Here is a 10,270-nt window from a genome sequence, read left to right as displayed (position 1 = left end):
GCGCGAGAGGAGACAGAATTTCTCACCCATAACCGCCCGATCGGGCGGTGGCCGGCCCAATCGGGCGCGACATTACAACGTCAAATTGACGGTTTTTTTCGTCAGTTATTCGCACGGTTTGGCTGTTTTCTTTGCTTTAATATATATATGATATTCTCAGATGATGAAAGATAATTCAAGAAAATATTCTACTGTTCTTATTTTCTCTTGAAAGCAATTGCAAACTCTTACCTTTCATCATCATAAAATCTGATTTTTGTTTTACATTTGACCACAAATATACTACACACTATTGTGGTTGTCTTCGTTGTATCTCCTGGTAATTTCGTGATACCCGGTGTGTTTAATCAGGGTCGAAATATTACTTTGGGAAACTGATTTTGTTCAGGCCTCGAAGTGAAATTTGTTCAAGTTCGTTGCAATCAAAAAGTTCAAGGCCCGGTTAGTGGCACAAGGTTTTACGCAAAAACCTGGTATTGATTATTTTGATACATATGCACCGGTAGCTAGAATCTCAACTATTAGATTGTTAATTGCACTTGCGGCAATTAAGAATCTAGTGATCCATCAAATGGATGTCAAGACTGCTTTCTTGAATGGAGATTTGGAAGAAGAGGTCTATATGCGACAACCGGAAGGGTTTGTTGTGGAAGGCCAAGAGACAAAGGTTTGCAAATTGATTAAATCACTGTATGGGCTAAAACAAGCACCTAAGCAATGGCATCAAAAATTTGATGAGGTTGTGTTGTCTAATGGATTTAAGTTGAATAATTCTGACAAATGTGTGTATAGCAAATTTGATGACAACGGTCAAGGTGTTATAATTTGTTTATATGTAGATGACATGTTGATCTTTGGAACGGATTTGTCACAAGTTGAAATGACAAAATCTTTCCTTAGTTCTCAATTTTCCATGAAAGACATGGGAGAAGCGGATGTCATTTTGGGCATAAGAATAAAGAGAGAACACGGGAAGTTGATCTTGTCACAATCTCATTACATTGAGAAAGTGCTCAAGAAGTTTAATGTTAGTGAAAGTTCGATCTTTCTTTATTCAACACCTATGGACCCTAGTATAAAGTTGGTACCTAATGAAGGTAATGCATTTTCACAACTGGAATATGCTAGAGTTATAGGATGTTTGATGTATGCCATGACAAGTACTAGGCCGGATATCGCTTATGCGGTTGGTCAATTGAGCAGGTTCACTAGTAATCCTAGTATGCTCCATTGGCAAGTGATTCGTCGTTTGTTGAAGTACTTGAAGAAAACCATGGATTATGGTTTGTGCTATAGTGGATACCCTTCGGTTGTTGAAGGCTATTCGGATGCAAGTTGGATTTCAAATAGAGATCATTCATCCACAAGTGGATGGGTATTCCTATATGGGGGAGGTGCCATTTCATGGGCATCTAAGAAGCAAACTTGCATTGCTGATTCTACAATGACATCGGAATTTATTGCATTACATTCCGCTGGTAAAGAAGCAGAATGGTTAAGGGATTTAATGCATGAGATACCTTTGTTGCAAAAGCCAATACCGCCAATTGTGATACATTGCGATAATAATGCTACTTTGGCTAAGGCATATAGCCAAGTGTATATTGGTAAGTCAAGGCATATTGGAGTGCGGCATAGCTACATCCAAGGGCTTATCAAGAATAGTGTGATCACTATTGATTATGTTCGAACGAATTTCAATCTAGCCGATTGTTTCACCAACGCATTGGCTAGAGACGTGAATAAAAGGATGACAATCAACCTGGGATTGGAGCCCTAGTTAATTACCAATGAGGGAGTCTTAACTTAACGCCCAATAAGACGTTGGGTCTTAAGTTCAATAAGATTAACTTTCTTATTTGGTAATTGGGAACTTGTTTAATCATCCAAGGTAAAGTTTCGGTTTACTATGATGAAAAGAGGTTGTTTTAAACTTAATAGAATTCCTGATTAAGTGCTTTGTCATAGGAGCATGTTGGAAGTCTACCTATATAAGTACGAAGTTTAGCCGCTTCAAGGAGCTATTTGGGCATAGTTTTGAAGTACTTATGAATAGATAGGGACACATGGCTTTACGTGTCAAGTATAAATGTAATCAAGTAATTTATTTTGTGTGTGTAATATCTTCATGAATTCAATATGTATTGCTTTTGGTTCAATCGTTTTACGACACCGAATGGATACGTATTCTTGGAATGTGTATTGCACTAAGTGGGAGTTCAAGTCTTTGTACACTTTCATTTATGCACAAAATTGTTTTTTATGATGATGATGTTCTTGCAATGAGTTTAGGCTTATACTCTAAATGGGGGAGGATTGTTGAATGATTTAGAGTATTGTAGACTATTTCATGTTGCTTAATTAATATCTTAGGATAAGGTGTTGTATATTAATTAAACAAAGAATTTTAAAGCAATTAATATAGCAAATACAGTGCAAACTCTGTAAAGAGGGGTAAAGCTTAACTTGATTAAGCATGGCAGCTCTCGGTATAGAGGAAGAAGATGTTATTTGCATTCACCCAGTTGTTGCCCGGTTTGGGTTGTGGAGGCCCGATCGGGCGCGAGGGTGGATGTGGGATTTTGCTCCGCCGCCCGATCGGGCAGCCGCCGCCCGATCGGGCGCGAAAGCAGATATCTAAAATTGGGATTTTACCGCCCGATCGGGCCACCACCGCCCGATCGGGCGCGAGAGGAGACAAAATTTCTCACCCATAACCGCCCGATCGGGCGGTGGCCGGCCCGATCGGGCGCGACATTACAACGTCAAATTGACGGTTTTTTTTCGTCAGTTATTCGCACGGTTTGGCTGTTTTCTTTGCTTTAATATATATATATGATATTCTCATATGATGAAAGATAATTCAAGAAAATATTCTACTGTTCTTATTTTCTCTTGAAAGCAATTGCAAAGTCTTACCTTTCATCATCATAAAATCTGATTTTTGTTTTACATTTGACCACAAATATACTACACACTATTGTGGTTGTCTTCGTTGTATCTCCTGGTAATTTCGTGATACCCGGTGTGTTTAATCAGGGTCGAAATATTACTTTGGGAAACTGATTTTGTTCAGGCCTCGAAGTGAAATTTGTTCAAGTTCGTTGCAATTTTGTGACCCGGTAATAATTTCTACAACAAGTAATATCTGAATAAGATAGTAAGGAGTTTTTTTTTTTTTTTTTTTTTTTTTTTTTTTTTTTTTTTTTTTTTTTTTTTTTTTATCCAATTAGAGATAGACCATAGTAATATCTGAAAAAGGGCCTTTTTGTTGGTCTTTGTATGAACTCCGTTCTAATACTGGTATATTACTAAGCATGATTTTGATGAAAGATTAGATGATAACCGTCAAAAGAATTTATCATTGTTACCCTTTACCAATATAAGTTTCGATACAATCCCTTTTGCACCTCCTGAATACCATAAATTTCTTGAACGAGATGATGTTGAGGTACTTGCGTTTATTCGGAACTTATGCTTCACGCTAATGTAAAATGTTCGGAGATTTCCAAAGATATATTATCGTCGGTGTTTATGAAGCAAAAACAAACCGTGGAGTCGTTGATACACACAAAATCTATAGGTGATGGTGATATTATATGCTCCATTTGCCTTGAGAAGATTTCTACAAGTGAGGCTGAAGATACTACAATCTTGGTTCGTTGCAACTTGCAACCATGTATTTCATCGCGACTGCATCTTCCAATGGCTTCCAGGAAAACACAGCTGTCCCTATTGTCGATCTAGTATGTTAGTCGATATAAGGTTGTAATCAATTTCAAGCTAAGATTGATTTTTTTTTTTCTTTTGTTGTTGTTGTTGTTGAGAACTTATAATAACACAAGACCAAAGATTAATGATATCTATAATCGTTGCATTTTTTTTTTTGTTTAGAGAAACAAATTAATGAATAATGATACAGACTAATTTAACTTAATTGGTCTTAGCTTGTTATGGCTGTGTTTTCTGTTATTTTCAGCAGCCATTGAGTCTTGAATTGGTGAGTTGCAACATTGAAAGCTTGAAGCAGTTCAGTGCTTACTACTTAGCATTCAATATCCGAATTGGCACAAGACCATACTAATTTTATTGACAATACTACCAACAGTTGGATTAATATCTTAAGGGGGTTTTTCAAATGAAATTAGGGTTTATATAAATTAAATTTGAGGAGTTGATTCATTCTAGGGTTAATAGTTGCAAAATTGACTCTTATTTCGCGATTTAAATTTAATGAGAGAGAGAATAGTGATGTATATTGTATAATGTATCATTTGACATTCAATTTCGTAGAAAGTACTCGTAATAAGAGAGTACGCTATTATTGCTTGTAATTGTACTCCGTAATAAACACTAATTATAAAGTACAGTTGTCAATGCATGATATCTAGTTTATATTACAAGATCAAATTAGTCTATACAATTTATTATTTTATTTTTAAGGTAAGGATTATTCCTTTGCAAGTAGAGGAGAAATTAGGGATCTCACTTGCTTGGGGTGAGAATCAAACCACTCTCACATGGATGAAACATGTATACTATGTTACTTGGATTCGGGACCCATGTTCAACACAGGTACGTGTCCAAACGTCCGACTCGGCTATTTTGTAAAATAATTCCAAGATTTTGAACTAAAAGTGAAGTGTTCGGGTGTCATACTATCCATGTCCGAGAGTCGAGCGTCTAACACGGGTACGTGAGGTGAAATGAAGAGTCCAAGTGACATAACATATATATATATATATGTTCATTATAAAATAACTATATATGTTCAATCTACCTTTTTTTAAAAAAAAAAATAAAAGAAAATATTAAAAATCCGTATGCACCAGCCACCAAGCATGGTGCATACGCCTCCAAGAAGAAAATTTCAGGAAATTAGTTTTTAAACCGACACAATTAGGAAATTATTTTATTTTTAATTAAGCAATTTATTGGGAAAGAGTTCGGAGTGAGGGACTATATTGAATCAATATAGCTTTCAAATCACAGAGGGATCGAGTTGTATAATAAAGCTAAAGAAAAGTTATTAATAAAAAATACACATCCAGTTTGACATTTTCCTTGTACTTAATACGTGGTAGCCACTATAAATACATCTAACACCTTATTAAATTATTTGAAACAAATTTCATTCATCCAAAACTACAATTTTGGGGAAAAGTATTAAAGATGGCAAAGAACAATAAATCAACTGAAACAATATCAATAGTAATAACAAGTTTGTTTTATCTAATGATCATCAACTTCTTTCAAAACAACAATTCCTTGAAACCACAATGGTTGGTATTTGCTGATGCCCAAGCAGTGAAGATAGGAGTTGTGTTAGACATGGAAAGCATGGAAGGGAAGATAGGATTGAGCTGCATTAACATGGCGATTTCGGATTTCTATGATGCTCATCCTGAGTTTAAAACCAAGGTTGTTCTTCATGTTACAGACTCCAACCACCATCATATTCTTATGTCTACGGAAGCTGGTACGTATGCATTTATGCATATATGAGGTTATATAATATACTTTTTCGTTTTTTTTTTTTAATTTTTATGAACATAGATTTTCATTCGTTCTATATTTAATTTAATTCTTGTCATGTAATTCTTTATATTTGGGAAATGATTCTCTCTATCTTAATCTTGGTGTTCGTGTTGATTATCACATGCGTTCCTTTTTAGAACTCTCTTCTTTCATGGAAGATTGTACATGTTAACATGTATATATGTATGTACACAGTTAAATACTATCTTCAAGTTGTGATTTGAAGAAAAATATGGAGAAATTGTATATATATTTTTTCTATTGATATTCATTGTTAACTGGCCTTTTCTTGGTGTTTTGTTAGTTGGTCTTATCATGATGTTTAGTTTAATTAAAATTAAAATACTCGATTGGTACGGGAGTATTATTGGCAATGGCCAATGGGAGTTGACTAGCTATATGTATTAATGTATGTACAGAACAGTATTGAAAAGTAAGGGGTAAGCTAAATACGTACAAATTTTAAAAATCAACTCGCCGGGAATTTGACTAATTTGCCGGGAAATAAATGCAGCTTCACATGTTAGAAATTAAAGGATGCTACTATAATTATGTAATTTACAATTTGATATAAATAGTAGTGCTTACATAATGCATAAATGAAGCAAATATTATCGTTGATTTTTATGGGATAATTAAAAGGTTGGATTTTTTTAGGGAAGATCGGTGAAAGGTTGGGGTTTCCATTTTTCCCAATATTTATTCTCATTGTTTTTATTTTTTTTAATTGTGTTTCAAAGTTTTTACAACAATAGCTAACTACCCTATAAGAATCATACTTGGTAATTAATTACAATATATTACATCAGTAAAAGAAAATTTTGTATTTTTGACTTATTGTTAATGACATTGTAGTGTATTAACAGAAAATATATTCAAAGTTTAGTAGAGTTGACTACATAATATATTATAGGGATAGTGTACTATTGACTGTGTCCTTACTCCGTAACACAAGTTAGCTCTATATATAAATTTGTAAGTGATACCTTAATTGGCGGTTTAGCGTCAAAAGGGCGGTAATAGCGAGTGATTTTTTGTTAAAGTAGTACATTGTACATAATACTAATTAATACGTGTACAATCTTGACGAAGAAAATCTAAGGATTAGAGTTTCGTCCTTATTGACTAGAATTCTAGAAGAAAAGTCGCCAAGAAGGGTTGAAAAAATTGAAATCAAGGTTTTTTTTTCCTATTCTTTATAATAAAAAAAAAAAAAAAATCAAAATTACGTAGTCCTTCATTGGTGGTGTACCAATAAAGAGGAAGCCCCAATTTTCATTGCATGTTGTCATTTTGACTAGCTAGGCATGTGTTAACGTGTGCAACATTGACACTTAAATACTCGAGTAGAATTTATTGTCTTAAAATTGTATCTTTTATTGTGTAATGATGATAAGAGTAACTTCGTGTAAAAGTTTATCTTGAAAAATATGTATCAAGACTAATCTAATAAGTTAATATGATTATATTACGTAATTGGGTGGTGCATCATATGTATTGATATAATGTTATATGTGTACAACACTTAGCGTCTTAGCTTATGAGGAATATACGAGCTACGTGTATTATATTGGTACTTTGGTAGCCAATCAGCCATGGTTACATTGATGAGATGCTAAAGCCTAGTTTATTTTGTTTTTTTTTGTTTTTTTTTTTTTTTTTTTTTTTTTTTTTTTTTTTTTTGTACCAATGTGAGGCTCATTATCAGAAACAATATACCAATATTCGTTAGCATATACAAGTAGTTAACTAGGACAATATGAAATTAAAATTAATTTGTAATAAATACTAATAAGTAATAAACCCTCTTTTCACTTTGCTTAATGCAGTTTTGGATTTACTAAAGAACCAACAAGTTGTTGCAATAATCGGGACACAAACATCTAAGGATGCTGAATTTGTTGCTAACCTAGGGAAGAAAGCTCAAGTTCCCATTGTTTCATACTCCTATACAATCCCTTAACTTTCTCCCTTACAAAACCCGTATTTCATTCGTGTAACTCAAGATGATTCCTACCAAGTACAACCCATTAGTGACCTTATCCAAGCTTTTGGATGGAGAGAAGTTGTACCTGTCTATGTTGCTGATGAATTTGGTAGTGGGATTATACCTTTTCTGGCTGATGGTATGCAGAAAATTGGGACTCGAATCCCCTATAGAAGTGCAATCCAACCTGCTGCCACTAGTGATCGAATAGAAGCTGAACTATACAAATTGAAATCTATGTCTCCTCGTGTGTTTGTAGTTCACATGGATGCTTCTCTAGGATCGCGGCTTTTTTTAAAAGCAAAAGAGTTGGGAATGATGAGTGAAGATTATGTATGGATCATCACGAATGCAATGGCTGATGTTTTGGAGTCATTGGATCATTTAGTAATACAATCGATGCAGGGTGTTTTGGGAGTGAAGACTTATGTAAGAAGAACAAGGGAGCTAGAGAATTTTAATTTTAAATGGAAAATGAAGTTTCAGAGAGAAAATCCTGCCCTTCTTAATGCGAATATGAACATTCATGGACTTCGGGCTTATGATGCAACTGTTGCCCTTGCCAAAGCTGTGGAAGAAGTTGGTGTTACAAACTTCACATTCCAGAGAACTAATAACAATGCAGCTTCCAATTTTTCTACTGATATTTCTGATATTGGAGTGTCGCGTTTTGGCCAACAGTTACTGCAGTCGATACTAAGGTCAAAGTTCAGGGGACTTGGCGGTAACTTTGTTCTAGACGATGGACAGCTACAATCTTCTGCCTTTGAGCTTATAAATGTGCAGGGCAGTACAGGAAAAGAAATCATGTTTTGGATGTCGTCTACTGGTTTTGTTAAAAATGTGACTTCAGTATCCAACAGTAAGTTTACTGCTACAAAGGCTGATTTTAAGTCCATTTTATGGCCGGGAAACTCTACAATCGCTCCTAAAGGTTGGGTAATTTCACCAAATGGAAGGAGGTTGAAGATTGGTGTTCCAGTCAAGAATGGTTTCCTACAATTTGTGACTGTCACTCGAGATCCTTCCACCAAAAAAACAAAAGCTACAGGCTTCTGTATTGACATCTTTGATGCTGTAATGAAAAAATTGCCGTATTATGTACCTTATGATTATGTCCCTTACTCGGAGGAAGAAGGTCAACCGACAAACAGCTATGACAAACTGGTTTCTCAAGTCTACCTCAAGGTAATGCACACTATTCATAAGCTGCTTCAATAACTTACATCCCAAGTACTTTGTGTTCATTTTTTCTGATGTAGAATAGTACAAAGCTTAGAAAGCTGCTGATGGTGTTGTATACTGTTTTGCAGAAGTATGATGCAGTGGTAGGCGATGTAACGATTAGAGCAAAAAGGTCATTGCTAGTAGATTTTACGTTTCCTTACACAGAATCTGGTGTTGTAATGGTTGTACCTGTGAAAAACAATAAGAAAATTCGAGCCTGGCTATTTGTCAAACCCTTGACATGGGATTTGTGGGTTGCAGCCTTTTGTTCCTTCATGTTCATTGCGTTTGTGGTTTGGGTGCTTGAGCATCGAATAAACGAAGATTTCAGAGGACCACCAGGGCATCAGGCAGGAACAAGTCTCTATTACTCTTTCTCAACATTAGTTTTCTCACACAGTTAGTTACTCTTCCTCCATCTCACACTCAGTATTTTACTAGTAGTTTGAAATGTTACATATTTATGAAATGACCGTCTTTTTTTTTTCTTCTACAATCATTCAGGTTTTAATGTGTTCAACAACCTAACGCGATTTGTAGTCATAGTTTGGGTCTTCGTAGTGCTCATCCTTATACAAAGTTATACAGCCAACTTGGCGTCCTTGCTGACAATAGAACAACTTCAGCCCACAATCAGAGATGTTAACGAATTGATAAAGACAGGGGAAAGTGTTGCATTTCAAGAAGGCTCATTTGTTAAGCAATCTCTATTAGAAATGAACTTTAGTCTACCAAACCTGAAGTCCTATAATACTACAGATCAGTTACATGAACTTTTTGTCAAGGGGCCTAAAAATGGAGGGATTGCAGCAGCATTTGATGAACTACCGTTTATTAAGATCTTTCTTGCAGAGTACTGCTCAAAATATACCATGATACCGCCAACATATAAGACTGATGGGTTTGGATTTGTAAGTCCTCAATCTCATCCTCTATCAATGGTATATAGTTCGCGATCATATGCTTAATTTTGATGCTTCTTGTCCACAGGTTTTCCCCAAAGGCTCCCCTCTTGGATCAGATGTCTCGAGTCAAGTGCTAAACGTAACTGAGGGAAAAGAAATGACAGATATCGAAAACAAATGGTTTCAGAAAACAAATTGTCCTGAGTTAGGTGTGTCATTGTCTTCAAATAGTCTTGGTCTTGACAGTTTTTGGGGCTTATTTACAATCGCAGGGGCTGCAGCATTATTTGCTCTCATCATATCTTTGGCAAGCTTCCTTAAAGAGCATCGAAACGTATGGTCTGATGGTAGTGCCTCAGTTTGGACTAGAATAAGGACATTGATGAAAGTTTATGACCAAAAGAATCACAATTCTCATACTTTTAGGAACAGTCCACAACAAGGTCAGAATTTTCTTGGTACACCATCAAGCAGTCCATTTCCACAAAGTCCATCGAGCTTTTGGCACAATTCGGGAAGAGGCTTCAATATTTATGAAGAACAATCAACTCCATCTTCGGAGAAAATGGATATTAATTCAAGTAGGCTAGAAAATTCTATAGAGCCCTGCTAA

The 10,270-nt window shown here is 35.3% G+C and overlaps 1 pseudogene; it reads left to right on the top strand.

Annotated features, from left to right (window-relative positions):
- Window positions 1–5,172: 5,172 nt before the first annotated feature.
- On the top strand, window positions 5,173–10,270 carry LOC145585935 (glutamate receptor 2.7-like; annotated as a pseudogene).

Source organism: Chenopodium album, chromosome 16 (assembly GCF_948465745.1).
Source record: "Chenopodium album chromosome 16, dcCheAlbu1.1, whole genome shotgun sequence".
NCBI classification, from domain to species: Eukaryota; Viridiplantae; Streptophyta; class Magnoliopsida; order Caryophyllales; family Amaranthaceae; genus Chenopodium; species Chenopodium album.
The sequence above is the reverse complement of the archived record's forward strand: the minus strand, read 5'-3'. Positions and strand labels throughout refer to the sequence as shown.